The sequence below is a fragment of the Pleurodeles waltl genome, chromosome 4_1 (assembly GCF_031143425.1).
Source record: "Pleurodeles waltl isolate 20211129_DDA chromosome 4_1, aPleWal1.hap1.20221129, whole genome shotgun sequence".
Taxonomy (NCBI): Eukaryota; Metazoa; Chordata; class Amphibia; order Caudata; family Salamandridae; genus Pleurodeles; species Pleurodeles waltl.
The window spans coordinates 389,853,828-389,872,524 of record NC_090442.1 but is presented as its reverse complement, the minus strand read 5'-3'; the positions used below and the strand labels follow the sequence as shown (position 1 = coordinate 389,872,524).

The 18,697-nt window shown below is 47.7% G+C and overlaps 1 protein-coding gene across 2 annotated transcripts in view; it reads left to right on the top strand.

Annotated features, from left to right (window-relative positions):
* Positions 1–18,697, top strand: part of DNAI7 (dynein axonemal intermediate chain 7) — a 342,681-nt gene that overhangs the window by 116,408 nt on the left and 207,576 nt on the right. The window lies entirely within an intron of this gene.

Sequence of the window (18,697 nt, the reverse complement as noted above, 5' to 3'; positions counted from 1 at the left end):
GCAATAGTAGATTTAAGAACATTCAGGCCAACATATTTGTAGTCTCTGACCCAATTCTTAGGATATCTAGTTTCCACTTTATTGCCTGAAATATTCAACACAGTGCAAAGTAGTCATGAAAAGGTAAAACCAATCTACTGGTTTGAAATATTGTCATTCATTTGAGGCTTTGGAGGAAATAAGTAGTTTGAGAATGGAGTCTTTTGTATGGGTGTCAGACAAAAAAAAATCTTTGATGGCATTGCCTCATAAAAAGAGGGATAAATGAAATACAGCTTTGTCTAAGGAGTTGTCCTAATGGACATTAAAGTCTCTTAGAAGTTATTGGCAGAAGATCTATTACTTACTGCCATGTATTCCAGAAGTTGTTTGATGAACAGTGGAGTGTGTCTGGGGAGGGGGGAGGGTGATCTCTGATGTTCAAATTAATGGGTTGATGATCTGAAGAATTCCTCTCAATCAAGTTTGGAAGGTGGAGAATTGATCAGTTAATAGTTGTGTATGTCCTGGGGGTGATCTTTGATGTGCAAATGAATGGGTTGATGATCTGAAAAATGTATCTAAACCAAAAGACATTGGATATTGGAGAATTGGTCTGTTAACAGGCATTTACAGCCAAAGAAGGATCCCTGTAGGATCAAGAAGGATATTAAATATCTTGGAAGATTGAGGAGATCAATACCCGATTGCAAAGTGACTGTTAATCGTTTCAGTGAGGAAAAGAAGTTTGAGATTCTAGTTCAGGATTAATTCAGAAATTTAAAGATGCTGTTTCACTGCCAATCTAGATTTAAGGAGTCTGAAGGTAAAATAGCTCAGGTCCTTTTTCATCATGGAAGTGAAGGAAATAAGTACTTTGATCAAGTTGTCAGGTTTGGTGTTTTTTGACCTGGGTATAGGAGTCGATGTTCTATTGTGAGAGATGATGGGAATGTTCAAAGAGACAATTTGTTTAGTGAGAGGTTTGTGAGAATTTTAGGAGAAAAGGAACCAAATGAAGCATCATTAAAGAAGGATAGGTTAGGTCTGTTTGTTCAAGGATCTTTCGTATTGTGGGTAATGGACCTTGGCGGGTGATCTCTGTAATGATAGTATGAGAGAAGGTGGGATGCAAGTTGAATGCCCATTTCTGATGGATACAACTACCTGTGGATTCCTCACCTTATGAATTCGTCCTTGCGTCAGCATCCGACGGAAAGTCTTCTTCCTAGCTGTCCACGTCGACGAGGACATCATAATGGCACGGCTCCACGTGACTCTGTCTGGCGTCAACGTGCTAATAAGAGGTCCTCGTCGGCGTGCTGACGTCAGTTTTTCCTTTTTTCCGTGCCTTCGACGCCAACGGTTTTTCTTCCTGGCTCGTTGATAACTGTAACTCTTTTTGGTGGTTACAATGTCGCCTCCAGAAAAATACGGTTTCAAGCCGTGTAGAGAATGCGGGGGTCGGATGTCAGTGACCGACCCCCATTCGGACTGTATTTGGTGCCTTAGTTCGGAGCATGATGTGGAAGGATGCTCTTCGTGCCAGACAATGAATCCAAAAGCTCTGAAGGAGCGTGAGGCGAAGCTCTTCTTGGCTAAAGCGAAGAAGAAGGGCCATAAAAAGGATTCCTCCCATGCTTCTCCCAAAAGGCATAAGAAGCGGCGTCATCATGACTCTCTGCGGCGTCATGACTCTCGGTGCCGTTCGAAGCGGAGCCGATCGAGTTCGAGGTCTCGATCATCACGACGCCAGAAGACATGGGAGATGAGTCCTACTGTCACGCCTCAGCCTGAGAGTCCGGAGTTGTCGCCGGCGCCATCTGTTTTTGAGTTCGTTCATAGTAGCCCTCAGTTTTTGCCGGCGTCGAGGGAGCCTGATGTACAGCAGGCGTCTGCACAACAGTACCTGGCTTTCCCGGCCCCAGGGACGGATCCGGCTGCATTTTTGAATGCGATGTATGCCGTCTTCCAAACCATGGCCCCTGCTGGTGCACCGGCGGGTCCCACGGGGCCATTGGCGTTTAATATGGGCTCGCCGCCGCCGTACAGGGCTGCTCCATTCATGCCCTGGCAGGAGTCCTCCACTTGCGACGGTGGATCCTCCTTCACGTCAACCTACTCCTTCTCTGCGCCATCCGACGTCGTTGATGTCCCCATCCAGACTGGCTCCATCACCTTCCTGCCAACCGACTCCAAGAAGGTCATCATTCGACTCTGTGTCGGCGCCGGCACCGGGTGAGTCTAGGAGTCTTCCTGTTCCAGTTCGAGATTCGAGGTCGTCGGCGTCGATGGACTCTTTGTCGAGGCCGGCCCTAGAGACACATCTTCGATCTCGGAAAAAGGCATTGAGACTTTTGGAAGAGGAGGAATATAGACAGCTGGAGGAAGGTGAGATTGAGCCTTCAGATGAGTTCCAGGGTCTTGCCACTGCAAGTGGTCTGGATACTTCCCCGGAGTGGGATATTGCGTCTCCGGGGGAGTTTACTGAAGAGGCCGCTTCCTTCCATACAGTGGTGAGGAAGGCAGCTGAGTACCTGGATTTGCCTTTGTGTGTTGTGGAGGTAAAAACTAACCTGCTCACAGAGGTACTACATCCCTCTTCGTCCAGTGCTGATCCTTTGCTGCCTTTCAATGAGGCTTTGACTGAGCCTATTTTGGACTTGTGGAAGAAGCCATTGACAACTCCCGCTGTGAATAGGGCAGTGGCGAGGAGACATAGAGGTGCACCAGGAGATCCGGTTTTTCTGTCACGGCATCCAACTCCGGAAAGTTTGGTAGTTCAGGCGTCATGTTCTGCGAAGTCTGCTTTTGGGACATTCCCTGGAGTCCCAACTGATAGGGAGTCCAAGAGGATGGAGCAGTCTTCAAAGAAGATCTTTTCATCTTGCAGCATGGCGCTTAAAGCTTCTAATTCTACCTGCGTGCTGGGCAGATACGTCCACGCCCTTATGGACTCCGCTAAAGAAATGGTGAAGGAACTACCTCAGGAGACGCAGAAATTGTTTGGATCCCTTTTTATGGATGCGCAGACTGCTGCACAGCAGATTATACAATCTGGCCTGGATACCTCGGATTCCATAGCCAGGGCCATGGGAACATCTGTGGCTACTAGGAGGCATGCCTGGTTAAGGTCCTCTGGATTTTCTTCAGATGTTCAATCCACCTTGATGGATCTTCCATTTGATGGGGAAAAGTTGTTTGGGGACAAGGCGGACTCTGCCCTTGAACGGTTTAAGGACTGTCGGGCGACAGCTAAGTCCCTCGGCTTACAGACCTCTGCTACAGCGCCTTATAGACCTTGTCGCTGGTTTCGGGGTTCATTTGAGGCTCTCCCTTTCGGAGGTCGCAGTCTTACGCCCAGCAACCTGCCAATCCACCCTATTGTGCCTTTAGAGGGCGGGGTAGGGGTAGGGGTAGGGGTAGGGCTAGAGGTCCAGCCGAGCAGCTCTCTTCTTCTTCATCCTCCTCTGGTGGACAACAGCAGAAGCAGCCCTAGTTTTCCCCACTTTATCATCCATACTTCTCCTGTAGGGGGAAGATTGAGTCTTTTTCTGCAGAAATGGAAGTCCATTACAACAGACTCGTGGGTGCTAGGAATTGTAGAAAAGGGCTATGCTCTCCCCTTTCAGGAGTTCCCTCCTCCCTTCCCCCCGTCCCTCCTTTTGTTCGGAAGACCATCTTCTGTTGTTGCAACAGGAGGTTATAACCATGTTGGCAAAGGGCGCAATAGAGTTGGTGCCGTTGCAGGAAAGGGGTCAGTGGTGTTATTCAAGATATTTCCTGATTCCCAAAGGGATGGTCGATTACGGCAAATCCTAGACTTGAGTATTTTGAATTTGTTCATCAAGCAGGAAAAATTCAAAATGCTGACCCTAGCGCAGGTGCTATTGGCGTTGAACGAAGGAGACTGGATGGTGTCTGTCGACTTGCAGGACGCGTACTTTCATGTTCCGATAATCAAGTCGCACAGGAAGTATCTCCGGTTTGTGGTCGGAACGCAACACTACCAGTTTGCTGTCCTTCCGTTTGGACTTAATTCAGCACCTCGGGTTTTCACGAAGGTGATGTCAGTTGTTGCAGCACATCTCAGAAGGAGGGAAGTGGCGGTTTTTCCCTACCTGGACGATTGGTTGATCAAAGCCAAGTCTCCAGAGCTTGTGTTGTCTCATCTGCAAAAGACAACCCAGTTGTTGTTCGATCTGGGTTTTCCTGTAAATGTGCCCAAATCTCACCTGGAGCCCTCTCAACGCCTCCTGTTCATAGGAGCAGTACTGGACACAACAATGTTTCAGGCCTACCCCCCGCCTCAGCGGGTTCGGGACATTCAGGCGCTGATTCCGTTGTTTCAAGTTGGAGCGGCAGTTCCAGTCCTCAAGGTCTTACGCCTGCTAGGTCTGTTTGCTTCTTGCATTCTGTTGGTCACTCACGCTCGCTGGCATATGAGGGCTCTTCAGTGGTGCCTCCGCAGGCAGTGGTTCCATGACAAAGGAGATCTCAGGGATTCAATAAAGATCTCCAAGGACGCTGTAGCGGATCTGCATTGGTGGACAGTGGACGGCAACCTTTCCCACGGAAAACCGTTTTCACTGCCTCCTCCAGTGGCCACAGTGATATTGGATGCTTCCACTCTAGGGTGGGGAGCTCATCTGGGGGACCTGGAGATCAAGGGTCATTGGTCTCCAGCGGAACAGATGCTGCATATCAATCTGTTGGAATTGCGGGCAGTACGTTTGGCGCTCAAGGCCTTCCTCCCTTCCCTTCACGGTCAGTCAGTTCAGGTCCTAACGGACCACACTACCGCGATGTGGTATATAAACAAGCAGGGAGGAGTAGGGTCATACCTTCTCTGCAGAGAAGCTCTGCGGCTCTGGTCCGGGGCTCAGGACCATCAGATTTGATTAATAGCGAATCATTTGGCCGGAGTTCTGAATGTGCGTGCGGACAGTCTCAGTCGTCACTTCTCAATAGATCACGAGTGGCGTCTCCATCCAGATCTAGTCCTCCACATCTTCGGGATGTGGGGTACTCCTCAGGTGGATTTATTCGCCACTCGAGAGAACGCGCATTGCCCGTTGTTCTGCAGCCTTCAGTATCCGTTGCAAGGAGCATTGGGGGATGCGTTTCAGATGTCCTGGAGCGGCCAGTTGCTTTACGCTCTCCCCCCCCCCCATACCCTTGATTCCTCGAGTTCTGAGGAAGATTCGTCAAGACCGGGCCCAAGTCATCTTAGTGGCTCCGGACTGGCCGAGAAGGGTATGGTATACGGATCTGCTTCAACTCTCTCAGTGCCCTCCGCTCCGTCTCCCACTCAGGGCAGACCTCCTCTCACAGTCGCAGGGGCAGGTTCTACACCTCCACCTCCAGAGCCTGCACCTTCATGCCTGGAGATTGAACGGGGCAACCTGACTTCGTTTTCTCTCCCACCGGATGTAGTGGCTGTTATTCTATCGTCCAGGCGACACTCCACTAAATCTATTTATGCCGGTAGGTGGGCAAAATTTGTGCTTTGGTGTGGAGAGAACCAAAAAGATCCCTTGAAGGCTCACCTTTCAGATATTCTTTTGTTTGCTCTTAGTTTGGCAAGGAAAGGCTGTGCGATAGGTACAGTTAAGGGATATTTGGCAGCTCTGTCGGCGTTTCTTTGCCTTCCTGACCAGCCATCTTTATTTAAGTCTCCAATTGTAAATAGGTTTCTTAAAGGTTTGGTGAATAAGTTTCCTCCTACACCCTTTCACATGCCTCAGTGGGACTTGAATCTTGTATTGACGTTCTTGATGGGTTCGCCTTTCGAGCCCATGCATTCATGTCCATTGAGATATTTGGTCTTGAAGACTGTTTTCTTAATTGCAATCACATCTGCTAGGAGAGTTGGAGAGCTTCAAGCACTTTCCGGTAAGCCCCCATTTACCATGTTTTTCCCTGATAAAGTGGTTCTAAAAACCAGGGCTGCTTTTCTGCCGAAAGTTGTCACTCCTTTTCATATAGGGCAGTCTATTACCCTACCTGCGTTCTACCCTCCTCCTCACCCTTCTAAAGATGAAGAGAGGCTCCATAGGTTGGACCCTAAGAGGGCCCTGAGTTTCTACCTGGAGAGGACTGTAGACTTTTGCTTAGATGATCAACTGTTCGTTGGGTATGTTGGACAGCGAAAGGGCAGAGCGGTCCAGAAACGAACAGGTGGATCATCTTGTGTATTAAGATTTGTTACTCTCTGGCGAAAAAAGTCCCTCCTGAAGGTATCAGGGCCCATTCTACTAGGGCTAAGTCTGCATCCTCGGCCCTAGCAAGAGGAGTTCCGTTAATAGATATATGTAAAGCGGCAACTTGGGCGTCCCTCCATACCTTCGTAAAACATTATTGTTTAGACTCTGAAGTGAGGAGGGACGGTCATTTTGCTCGTTCGGTATTGCAAGATTTCTTGGTGTAGTCAGACGGGCACCCACCACAGAGTGCGGTACTGCTTTGGACTCTATTCATAAGGTGAGGAATCCACAGGTGGTTGTATCCATCAGAAGAACAAGTTACTTATCTTCGGTAACGCTTTTTCTGGTGGATACACTAGCTACCTGTGGATTCCTCACGGTCCCTCCCTGTTGCCTGCCTGATTTCATGCTTATCTTGCAGTATTTAGAGTAATGTTTCTATATTTATTTGTATATACATGTATTTAAGGTAATTATGTAAATATATGGTTTCAATGGACAAGATTTTTGTGTTTGTATATATATATATATATATATATATATCTGTTTTCATGGTTTTTGATGGGTTGGTTCTCACCTGTTCGCCTCAAAGGCACGAAAAAAATGAGGTGAAATTGACGTCAGTACGCCGACGAGGACCTCTTATTGGCACGTTGACGTCAGCCGGAGTCACGTGGAGCTGTGCCATTATGACATCCTCGTCGACGTGGACAGCTAGGAAGAAGACTTTCCGTCGGATGCTGACGCAAGGACGAATTCATAAGGTGAGGAATCCACAGGTAGCTAGTGTATCCACCAGAAAAAGCGTTACTGAAGGTAAGTAACTTGTTCTTCTTGTTAGTTAGTAACCATGATGGAGATATAGTCAGAAAGAGTTTTCATTTCACGCAGGAGAGCACTGAGCTTTTCAGTGAGGAGATTAGAGTTGGAATGTGGAATACTTTTTGGAATCATTACAAGTAGGTGAGGTAGAATGTGCAAGAATTTGTGAAGTAGAGGATACAACATGTGTCTTTTTCAAGATAGGATCAGGTGAAGTTCAATGGAATGAGTGAGAAGAATATTACTGTGTGAGACAGAATCTGCAGAGATGTTGGAAGTAGGGAAGATCGAGGCATTATTCAAGATGGGGGCATCAGGTGAAGTACAACAGACTGATCGAGAAGAGCTTTACTGGCAGAGAGAGCTTGTGCGAGGGGAGGAGTAGAGGCTGAATAGTATGGGAGATAGGGAAAGTAGCGGTAGGGCAAAGGGTAGAGTGTGGTGAAACACAAACACCTTATCATAGTCAATGGTTGGTAAGTACAGATAAGGAAATGATAGGAGGAGTTCATTGGTTGGGGAGATTTGGGAGATCATTCAGTTTGAGAAGGGGTGAGGTCTCTGGCAGAAGGGGATCACGGTTATTAATTGAAAGTGCCTTCCTGGAATTAAAAGCTCCCACATATTTTTGTGTTTGAACTGCTCATAGTGATTTTGGATAGGTTATGAGGGGAAATTATTTGATGCAAGTTCGAACCTGACTTTGCAAGAAAACCCTGAAGGACTTGCTGATCCACGATACAAGTCATTATGCATTGTTAATTTCCAAAACACATAGGGGGTCATTCTAAGTCTGGCGGGCGGCGGAGGCCGCCCGCCAGACTTCCCCCACCAAAATACCGCTCCGCGGTCGAAAGACCGCTGAGGGTATTTTGGGATTTGCCCTGGGCTGGCGGGCGACCGCCAAAAGGCCGCCCGCCAGCCCAGGGCAAATCATCCTTCCCACGAGGACGCCGGCTCAGAATTGAGCCGGCGGAGTGGGAAGGTGCGACGGGTGCAGTGGCACCCGTTGCGTATTTCCGTGTCTGCATAGCAGACACTGAAATACAAAGTGGGGCCCTCTTACGGGGGCCCCTGCAGTGCCCATGCCATTGGCATGGGCACTGCAGGGGCCCCCAGGGGCCCCGCGGCACCCCCTACCGCCATCCTGTTCCTGGCGGGAGACCCGCCAGGAACAGGATGGCGGTAGGGGGTGTCAGAATCCCCATGGCGGCGGAGCGCGCTCCGCCGCCATGGAGGATTCACAAGGGCAGCGGAAAACCGGCGGGAGACCGCCGGTTTTCCGCATCTGACCGCGGCCGAACCGCCGCGGTCAGAATGCCCTGAGGGGCACCGCCGGCCTGTCGGCGGTGCTCTCGCCGACCCTGGCCCCGGCGGTCTCTGACCGCCGGGGTCAGAATCACCCCCATAGTGTCAAAAAAATATGGTTTGGGCCTTGTATCAGCCCTTGGAGGAAAGCAAAAGATAAATATGAGACAGAGTAGAGGATCTGGGCCCAGAGCATAACAATGGCAGACCAATGGTTGGTTATCCAGACTGCAACATATGTCCTTTACTTGTGTTAAGCAGGCTTAATCATCTTTTAAGATTTTTAATAATAAATTAAATTAGCTAATTTAAACTATAGATATGTAATTTAATCTCTGAGAAACAGTAATTTAGAAATTAATTGAGGAGTTGAAAGAGATGGGAACTCTGCTTTCTAGGGTTATTCTTATTTTATGTGGAAAATTAGAGGTGAGCCTCAATCAGCCTTCTTTATACATTTCCTCAGGAATTAGGAGATGTAGGGCTTATAGGTCTGTTGCGCCCCCCATCCCTTTGGGAAGGCACTCGGGCATAGAACCCATGCAACTATCATTGCTCCTACCAATATCCTGCCTGGCAGATGAGAACATGGTCTATGAAAGGAGAAGGTGGTGAGGGCAGTGACTGGCCATGTAGCATGATGGCTGCTTCTAGATAGAGCTTCGGAGACCAGCCCTGGAGCGAAGTGCCCCTTCTTTTCTCCCTGGTGTGCACATCCTCCAGACAATGAAGATGTGGGGCTGAACTTTCGCAGAGGGTGGCGATTCTAACCACCGGGAGGTGGAGGAAGAGACATGTGGTTGACCAACTAGGCCTGCCGCCCCTTTGCTTCTCTGTAAGACTGCTGCTGCCCTGCATTGCCACTCTGCGACCCAACGGGTAGCTGGTCCAAGCGCCGAGAAGGTGAACAGTGTTGTACCCATGTGGGTGAGGGAGTGCTTTGGTGACTTTTAGTGCTATCAGAAACAACAAAATTACATTAAGGCACATCTGTGTACCTTAATGTAATTTTGTTGTTTTTGACAGTCATTGATTGTTAATGTTTAGGGGTTGTGGTTGTGTTCCCCCTTCAGAGCACCACTTCACATGAGATTTGATGAAGAATTATAATTATTGTCACTTATGATTGTGCGTGCCGAATTTCCCCTATAGCCACCCCGCCTAAACAGATTGTCCTCTGCAGTGGAGGTCCCCATTCCTTACCCTCTCTGTGGCACTAATTTGGGAGGAGACGACAATAGAAGCATAGCTATGAAATGACCTCAGAGAAGAGCAGTTGATAGGTGTTTTTCCAGAGGGTTTGCTGGTTGGCATCACCAGACCAGACCAGCGATGTGGAGAAGAAGCAGTCTCAACGAGCTCAACGGAGGGCAGGGGTGTGGGGGTGTGAAGGAGATGCCACAGCCCACAGAAAGAGGGACGACGCCTTCTGTATGTCCGGCGTATGGCGGCTACCTGAGCTGCCCAGAGTTTACAGCACCAGCGCACGGCCCAATGGATCCAAACAAACAAATGCCTCAATAACCGGCCCAGGCCCCTACCCCCAACCAAACCGGGAGTGTAGAGAGTGGGGTTATCAAGCAAGGTTCCCACCAACATCTGGGGTGAGAGGGGAGGAGAAGGGCACAGTCACTCCGCAAAGTAGTGGGGGGGGTCAAAGCTCATTGCAGGTCCCAGAAGTGCAGTTATCTTTGGCCGGCGTTCTCCCAATCCTTGGCCTTTGGGGGGACAGGGGAGGAAGGCAGATCCAGATATCCAGAGGAAGAAGGGCAGTCAATCCTCCCATCTCAGTTGCACAAAGGGCGCAGCTGGGCCAGTAGTGATGAGGGAGTGGGGACTGCAGAGTAGGAGGTCCCCAGGCGCTAAAGTCTGTGTATGGGGCCCCCGTTGGCAGCAGCAGTAGGATCATCGAGTGGTGCGGTTCCCGCTTGGCTGGTCATGAGGGGAGCAGGGTGCCACATCACAGCATGCTGGGGGAGCTCCCTCGGGGCGATGGGCCAGTCATTGTGTGCAGCCTGGGGGGGCCCTGATGGGGCCAAGTCTGAGAGGCCCAGAGGGAGAGGAAGGGTGGAGGGCCCCCACAGTTAAGGAGTCCCACACCCTGCATGTTGCAGTCGATGGGCAGGGGCGTCACCTGGAGGTGGAGTCATCCTCAGGAGTCTGTGCTGGGAGGTGGTGACGCGGCCAGTGGAGCTGCGGCAGGGAAAGGCAGGTGAGTCCGCTGCTGCACTCGCTGAGGTAGGCCCCGTGCACGCCACTCAGGCCTCTGCCGGACATCCCACAATGTCCCTGTGCACTTTGAGGAGGAGTCGGATCCCTTGCCGGTGCCGCAGGAGTCCGCCGCAATAAAGGGAGAGGCACCCCCACGGTACTATAAGCTTCACACCCCTCCCGGGTTCTCTCTGGGAAGCAGAGTTGCTCAATTAGAGGCCATCTTCTCTCGTGGCCCGAATACCCAGCTGCTTTTTTCTGAGGCAGTGGGATGTGTGAAGCATTCAACTGTATCAGCCCATTCAGAAGCCATCCTGGAGACCCTATTAAATGAAACCACTTCCGTAGGCTCAGCGTTCGGCTTCATGCATGCTGCTATATCGAACCTTGTTACTGAAGTTAAAATAAATAGGCTCTTTCTAAGCCAGATTGAATGTCTTAGAACACAATGTGACTCAAGTGGAAACCCAGTTAGCTACAATGGCCAGCAGCCTCTCTGACCTACGATCCCCCAGATTTCGTGGAATTTTATCAGGCTGAATGACTATACGAAAAAGAGAACATATTAACCTATTTTGCTTCGGACCAACCTGACAATGCCCTTCCAGGAGATGCACCTGAGTGTCAAGGAGACTGATAGCTGTGAGAAACTGGGTGGGGAAGGTCATTTTTAGCTGCCGCTCGACATACAACACAACCTTTCACATTTGCCTCCGGATAGTCCCTAGAAATACAGGGTGTCGATCCTCATAAAAATCCCTTCCCATATGATTCTTCTGACATCGGTGGAGGACAAGGGCAGCTTTGTCCTGGCCGAGTTCTGAATTAGTTTTAGGGTGGGATCCATATATGCCCGGTATGGAGCTAAAACAAATTTCTTACTCATATTGAATAGGATACTAGCCAAACTGGGCACAATGCATGTCACGTTGGGGGTGATTGGAACCTGATGATAGATGCTATCCTGGACCGCGCAAGATTCATGATAAAGGCAGTAATAAAAATAGGGAGCTCCTGATAGATTAGGGTCTTATAAACATTCGCTACCTGCCACACCTTTCAGTGAAAGAATATTCATTCTTTTTGGCAGTCCATAACTCAAATTCCTGGTTAGACTATTTTTTATTATCGAGACATCGGTTTCCAAGACTCAGGACTGTGATATTTTAGAGGGCTCTATATCGGACCACACTTTGGTCTGCCTCACCATAGACTGGAGCCTTACTAAGCCCATAAGGAAACCATGTGTCTCAATGTTGCCGGCTATAAACTGCCATGTGAAAAGGCAGTACTGTAATCACATATTATCACTTATTTAAAGGACAACAAAGGATCGTTGTCTTCCGCCGAAGTTTCATGGGCAGCTGCCAAAGCCACACTTAGGGGCCAAGTCATGAAAGACTGCATCATAAGAAGCAAATTGAGGATTGAGACGCAAACCGCCCTTGTAAGTGACATCAAATCCCTGATGCATCAATGCTCTAATAATCCAACAGTAGAGCGCAGCAGGTGCTGGAATCAGCTAAGATCGACCTCAACACCATCTACACTACTAAAGCAGAATAAATGCTTTATCGCCTGAAAGCCCACCCGCCACTATGAGCAGGACGAGAAAGCAGGATGCGACAGAGGGGATCTATGATGGCTATCCCCACTATGGAAGATGAGTTGGGTCACTTGCTGCATAACCCACAGGGTAGAATTTTTCAACACTACATAGCTCCAAACTAATGCCTGACCCGAACGTGAGGATAGATTTTTTGCAGCTCTTGCTCTCTCTTGCTTGACAGACGATGGTAGACCACTTTTTGATGGTGAGATTATGAGAAAGGAAATTTTAAAGGCCATCTTGGCCTTATCCTATAGTAAATCCCAGTGGGAAGATGGGTTCCCGTAGGAATTTTACAGATGGGCGAAACAGGTAATTACGGATCTGGTCTATGACGCATTTAAGGAGGCAGAAGTATTGGGTACTCTATGAACTGTTTCCAATAAGGAATTGATTGCTGTTCTCCCAAAGCTGGGGAAGGACCCTTTATATTGTAATAGCTTTTGCCCTTGTCAATGCAGCTATTAAAATCTTGGCGAGCATCCTAGCTTTCGACATTAGCAGGTTTCCCTGACATTGATATACCTTACGCCTGTGAGTTTTGTGGCCCGGAGTTCCTCCCGTAACCATATGTGGATGCTCACCCATCTGCTTTGGCCTTTCAAGGTCTCCCAGAAAAATATTATTGCCCTGTCTTTATATGCCAAGAAGGCATTTGACAGAATTGAATGGGGTTTTATGTTCTCTTCCTTTCACGGAATGGGTCTTAACGAGAACTTTATCCAAAGGTGAAATGGTTGTATCTTCACCCCATTGTGCAGGTCATTTATAAGGTTAACCTGTCAGACCTCTTCGTCATTCACCTGGGTACAAGACAGGGTTGCCCACTGTCCCTTTTACTATTCTTTTTAGCATTAGTGTCCCTAGTGGCTGCTATCCATCAATCTGGGGAGATTGCAGGGGGTTCCACCCTGGCTGTCCCTTCCAAAGTTTTACTTTAAGCGGATGACATCTTGCTTATGCTTTAAGACGTAGAGACCTCCCTCCCAGCACTCATAACTATCTTCTTGGATGGAATTCTCTTATATATCTGACTACAAAGTTAACTGGGACAAGAACAGAGCTTTGCCTGTGTTACAACGAAAGCCACCATTGTGGATCATAACATCCAGTGGAAGTCTGAACGTCTCAAATAGTTGCCCATTTATGTTAACTGGGGGGTCAGAAAACATGTCTGATAATTTGGATCCACTTATTGCTAAAACTCATGTGGACCATGCAAAATAGTCCCATGTGTCCCTATCATAGTCCAATGTCAGCATATGGTGGTTATGCCCCTTTTCACATATGTTCTTGGCCTGATACCCCTAAAGGTCAAATTCTACCTTGCTCTGAGCAAGACTGCTGGTCTCAGGATGACAGTACTTTCGTTTGTAGGTGACTAAGGGGGTCATTCCAACTTCGGCGGGCGGCGGAGGCCGCCCGCCAAAGTTCCCCCGCCAGAAGACCGCTGGGTCATTCTGACTTTCCCGCTGGGCTGGCGGGCGACCGCTAAAAGGCCGCCCGCCCGCCCAGCGGGAAAGCACCAGCAACGAGGATGCCGGCTCCAAATGGAGCCGGCGGAGTTGCTGGTGTGCGACGGGTGCAGTTGCACCCGTCGCGATTTTCAGTGTCTGCCAAGCAGACACTGAAAATCAATGTGGGGCCCTGTTGGGGGGCCCCTGCAGTGCCCATGCCAGTGGCATGGGCACTGCAGGGGCCCCCAGGGGCCCCACGACACCCGTTCCCGCCAGCCTGGTTCTGGCGGTGAAAACCGCCAGAACCAGGCTGGCGGGAAGGGGTCGGAATCCCCATGGCGGCGCTGCTTGCAGCGCCGCCGTGGAGGATTCACAGGGGCAGCGGGAAACCGGCGGGAAACCGCCGGCTTCCCTTTTCTGACCGCGACTTTACCGCTGCGGTCAGAATAGCCCCAGAAGCACCGCCAGCCTGTTGGCGGTGCTTCCTCCGTCCCCTACCCTGGTGGTCTCGGACCGCCAGGGTAGGAATGACCCCCTAAGTCTCTTCCTACAACTAGTTGTAACTGTTGTCCAAACCTTACCGGCTTACTAGCAGTACCTCACCATAAACACAATAGTCAAAGGTGATTTGTAGCAGTCGCTTACGCATGGACTCAAAGTACAATATCTCAGGGTTGTCGTGGTTAAACGGAAATTACCCTTTTCTCACAGATTTATTATGTCTCATACAAACAAAGGCAATAACACAGATGCAGTAAAGTTATAATAGTTTTTATTCAACATAACTGCAATTTGTGATAAGTTGCATGAACTGCAATGATTAGGATAATGAATATACCAAGCAACAGTATTGTGAAGAGGAGAGTCATTGTTATAAAGACCCCCACCATTATGCAATATATGAAAGAAATATATGTATATGTAAAAGATGGAACAAGCCCTAATACCTCAAGGAGAGCTGGGTTCGTTAAACCTAATCTGCCAAAGCCGTGTCCATGAGAGGAGCCCCGAACCCTCGTTACCTTGGAATGAGGTCTCTATTTCAGACTCCGCAGGGACACGAAGACTGGGTCAGTGTCAAGATGACTGCAGCATCGGTATCAGCGATGGTGGCGATGCCCTCTGGTCGGAATCCCTCTGATTATCTGTCTAAAAGTGTGTTGTATTTATACAGATCTACAAGGTCCCCTGACATAAGTGTTATTCATAACAATAGATAACAGGCATGCTTGGGACGGCAATTAATATCAACAATCCCTCGAAAGTATAGAGAGGGAAAATCCCTAAGTGTGAATGCCTACTGTATGTTTGTCTTTCATGCTTGATCTTGATGCCTTGGCGCAGTGACACCGATAATAGAACCCATAACAAGTGGCCTAACTATAAACAAGGCCGCCATTTTAAAGGAAATAAATAATTAAATGGACTAAGACAGAGCAAGCTAAGTAGGTTAAAAGTCACTGGGTGACGGGGGCACGAGTTTACAAGCCGACGGCTAAGCTAACTCCTGTTATCCCGTTAAAACAAACTAGGATTCACTACACCCTCCCCATTGCCGTAACAGGTATGATGAAGGTAAAGAAACCCAATCGCTAAAAAGCTGCTACTGAACTAAAAGCCAAAAAAACTTAATGACAAAAAAATAAATGCTGTGTGTTTAAAATTCGTTTAAAAAACATTCAGAGATGTTAATATCAACCATGACAAGTATAGCAAACTTTTAGTATAATCGCTACTTCTTAGTACCGGGAACTGGCAAGCAAATTCATCAAATTATGTACTATATGCAGGATCTTGAAGAATGTCATCGAAGTCACCATTCAAGGATCTAAAAAATGAGTCAACATCGTCTGAAGTGAAATTGAGAGCTGGACGGACAAACGGATCCACAGAGCAGAAGTGAGCCATGGTCATCGGTGTATCGACACTCGCTGCAGTGTCCTCATCCATGTTAGATCGTATAACAGAAGGCTTATAGGTGGCCTCGCGGAGCAACCGCAGTCTCAAGGGGCATGACCGTGTATGAACCCTCATCGGGGACATCAGCAGTTCGTGGTCCACAGGAGATGTCGGCGCAACAGCAAGACAGACCATAGGCAGATGTTCAAAGAGACACCATATGCAGCGGAACACTGGTTGTACGCACCACAGTAGAGGTCAGAATGACAATGACCAGTCAAATTCCTGTTCCACCAGCAAAGGTGTACCGAAGATCCGAACCATGCGTTCACGGCACAGCGGTGTTGACGGGAGCGGCTCCATTGCTCTGTGTCGCTGGAAAAAAACAACCACCGCGAATCAGAAAAAATAGCAGTAGTAGTCCACCAATTAAAGCCAAAATAATTGGAAAGCCACCAAACACACTGGAAAAGAGAGAATGGATGGCTGATGGGATGACTCCGAAGACAGTCTGGAAGATGGACACGAAACCAGACCCGACAGCCTTAAAGAAATTAACAATCCCAGTTGTGCTTGAAGCATTGAATATTCTGGACACCAACTCTCCAAAGTGTTTGGGGAAATCGGTATTTAAAAGGGATTGTATCTTGGCTGATGATCTCGCAACCTGGAGAGCATACGTCTCTTTTGCGGATGTCAAGGCGACCTGTTTTTGAAACAATAGCGCCTTCAGTCTACTCAACTTGTCATAGTTCACATTAATAGTATCAATGTGGGGCCACATTTCAGATACTTGTATCTCTCGTGTGGGGTGAAACAAAACATGGCCACAACACGTAACGACCTTCGTGACTGAGATTGCGTAGGCAATTCCAGGTCGCAAGCCGCAACAGCTGTCATCGCTCAGAAGAACATAACTCCCATTAGAAAGTACATGAAACACTGAACGAATCAAGGGGACGGGAGTCAAATTCGCGACCCCCGCATTGCAAAGACCGTGAAGAGACACCTGTATGCATATCATGGAATGACGAACAGTAGTCTCACATTCACTTCCGCTAAGAAAGACCTCCTGTTCGCCGTTCAGACATCGATACTCAAAGGGCAACTCCCACTCTTCCTTAATAAAGCTATCTCCTAGCCGTTCATATCGTCCCACTGCAAGATGTTTCAGGCAGCTTGAGAAACGAAACGTTGAAAACGGTAAATGAATAATGCCGTGTAAGAGCCAGATAGTTGAAGGACTCTCTGCTACCGTGAAGGGCAACTTATCTAATTTTTCAACTTGAAGCAAGGTGAAACGAGCCTCTCTTTTAGCCATTGTCTCTTGTTCCCTGGAAAAATTAAAAGCAGCAAATAGTTCACTCCCATTAATGTATTTCCATGGAATGTGGCCACTTCTCAGCGTCTGCAATGCCCAACTCAGCTGCATGATGGAACGCAGCTGTGTTTGCCCATGATATAACCGAGACAAATCAGTCTGAGTGATATCAATAGCAGATGACACTATATTCGACAGGGAATAAATCCTGTTGGATAGCGTGTTCATGCCATTGTCGACAACAGCCAATGTTTTTTCCAAATTCTCTCTATCAAGTTGCCGTAAACGTGCAGCAGCCTCAATTTGAGAAAGTTTCCAAATTTCATTATACATGGCATATAAAAACCGTTTTGAGCGTTGTTTTCTAGGACCTAATAGGAAATCTTGTAGGTCTATACTGTCAGAAAGAGTATTCAGGTGTTGTTTCACCGCTGTTAAGGTGTTCGTTTGTACCCATTGCTGGCACAGCTTACCCACACTGTATGTTGTAATTATACCAGTATGCTGACCTGACAAAAAGCGAGGGTCTGGCCTATGAATGGAAAAAACCCCTGAAGAGTTCAAAAAACGCCTTTGACACTCATCAGTGTCGGTGGGCCATACCAACCATCCCCCAGGACGGGAAAGTGAAGAATTATAGGCACCAGCCTTAACCAATGCATCTAGCCTTTCCTCAGAAACATTTAAAAAGTGTTGCCAATCTTTAAATTTTGTCGGTGTAGGAATACTGGGCGTGTTTAGATCCTTAATTTTTGCTAATCCTAGACATGATGTCTGCTCAACAGTGTCATTCAAAAAAATCATTTGCACAGGAATTAAGCAAGCTCGAAACAAAGCCTCTTTACCCTGTATCTGCCAATCTTGCGTCCCCCATACACTCTTCAAATCGATAGTGTTCTTCCAATAGTCATAACACTCAATCGAAAGTCAGGAAACAAAGGGATCTGAATAAATCAGTTTCGTATCTGTTAGCAATAGTTTTTTAATGTGTGTCGTGGGTAATTTAAAATAATAAGATTTAGCTTTCTTTGTATCATGCCCAGAAAAGTATGTGAATTTGTCACTGTAATACTTTGGACTCCCCACCCGTGGTGTTGAACAATGTTCCCATTGTGTGTAGTTAAAGAGAGGCCTATATCTAGTTGCACGGTGCAGGTAGTGATGTCCCCAATTATTATAGCAGAACATTTCACCATAATTCATTGTAAAATCATATACATAATCACTTCCAAAAGCGGAGTAGTCCTTCATTTCAGTTAGCATGGAATCAACTGTTTGGACATCCCAATCATCAGAGACAACATTAGGTGTAATAACATCAGACATAGAAATTTTGCACACGTATGGTATTTGAATTATCTCTGTAGGCCCGTATATATCGAATGGAACTTTGTCCCAAACAATCCCATCAGAAATTGGAATAGCTGTAATATTGACAGGGGACAAATCACGTCGGACCTTATGTGATGAATGATGTGGTGTCAAAATTACATCAACAGGCTCCACTGAGGAGCGATCAGCAATATAGTGACCATTAATTAGTAAAAAGAAAACAGTCACAAAACCAATCCATAAAAACAATGCAACAAATGTCAAACAGAACCAGAGATAGTTCCATGGATATATCAATTAGTTCTTTTTAAGCCATCAATAGAACTTGCTACCTCTGGAAAGTTCGTCAGTCTCAGTTGAGGATGAATCGGAAGAAAAATCATCAATGCCCACAAAATAGCCAGAGGAAGTCTCCGCAAACACAGGACTCATCGAATTCTCATCCACTGTTCGTGGAGGTTCATGATAGATGACGTTACCAGTCGTGGAAGTGTTCGTGTAAAATACAGCCAAATCCTGTAGTGGTATGTTCTCTGAAATTGTTACTGGAACC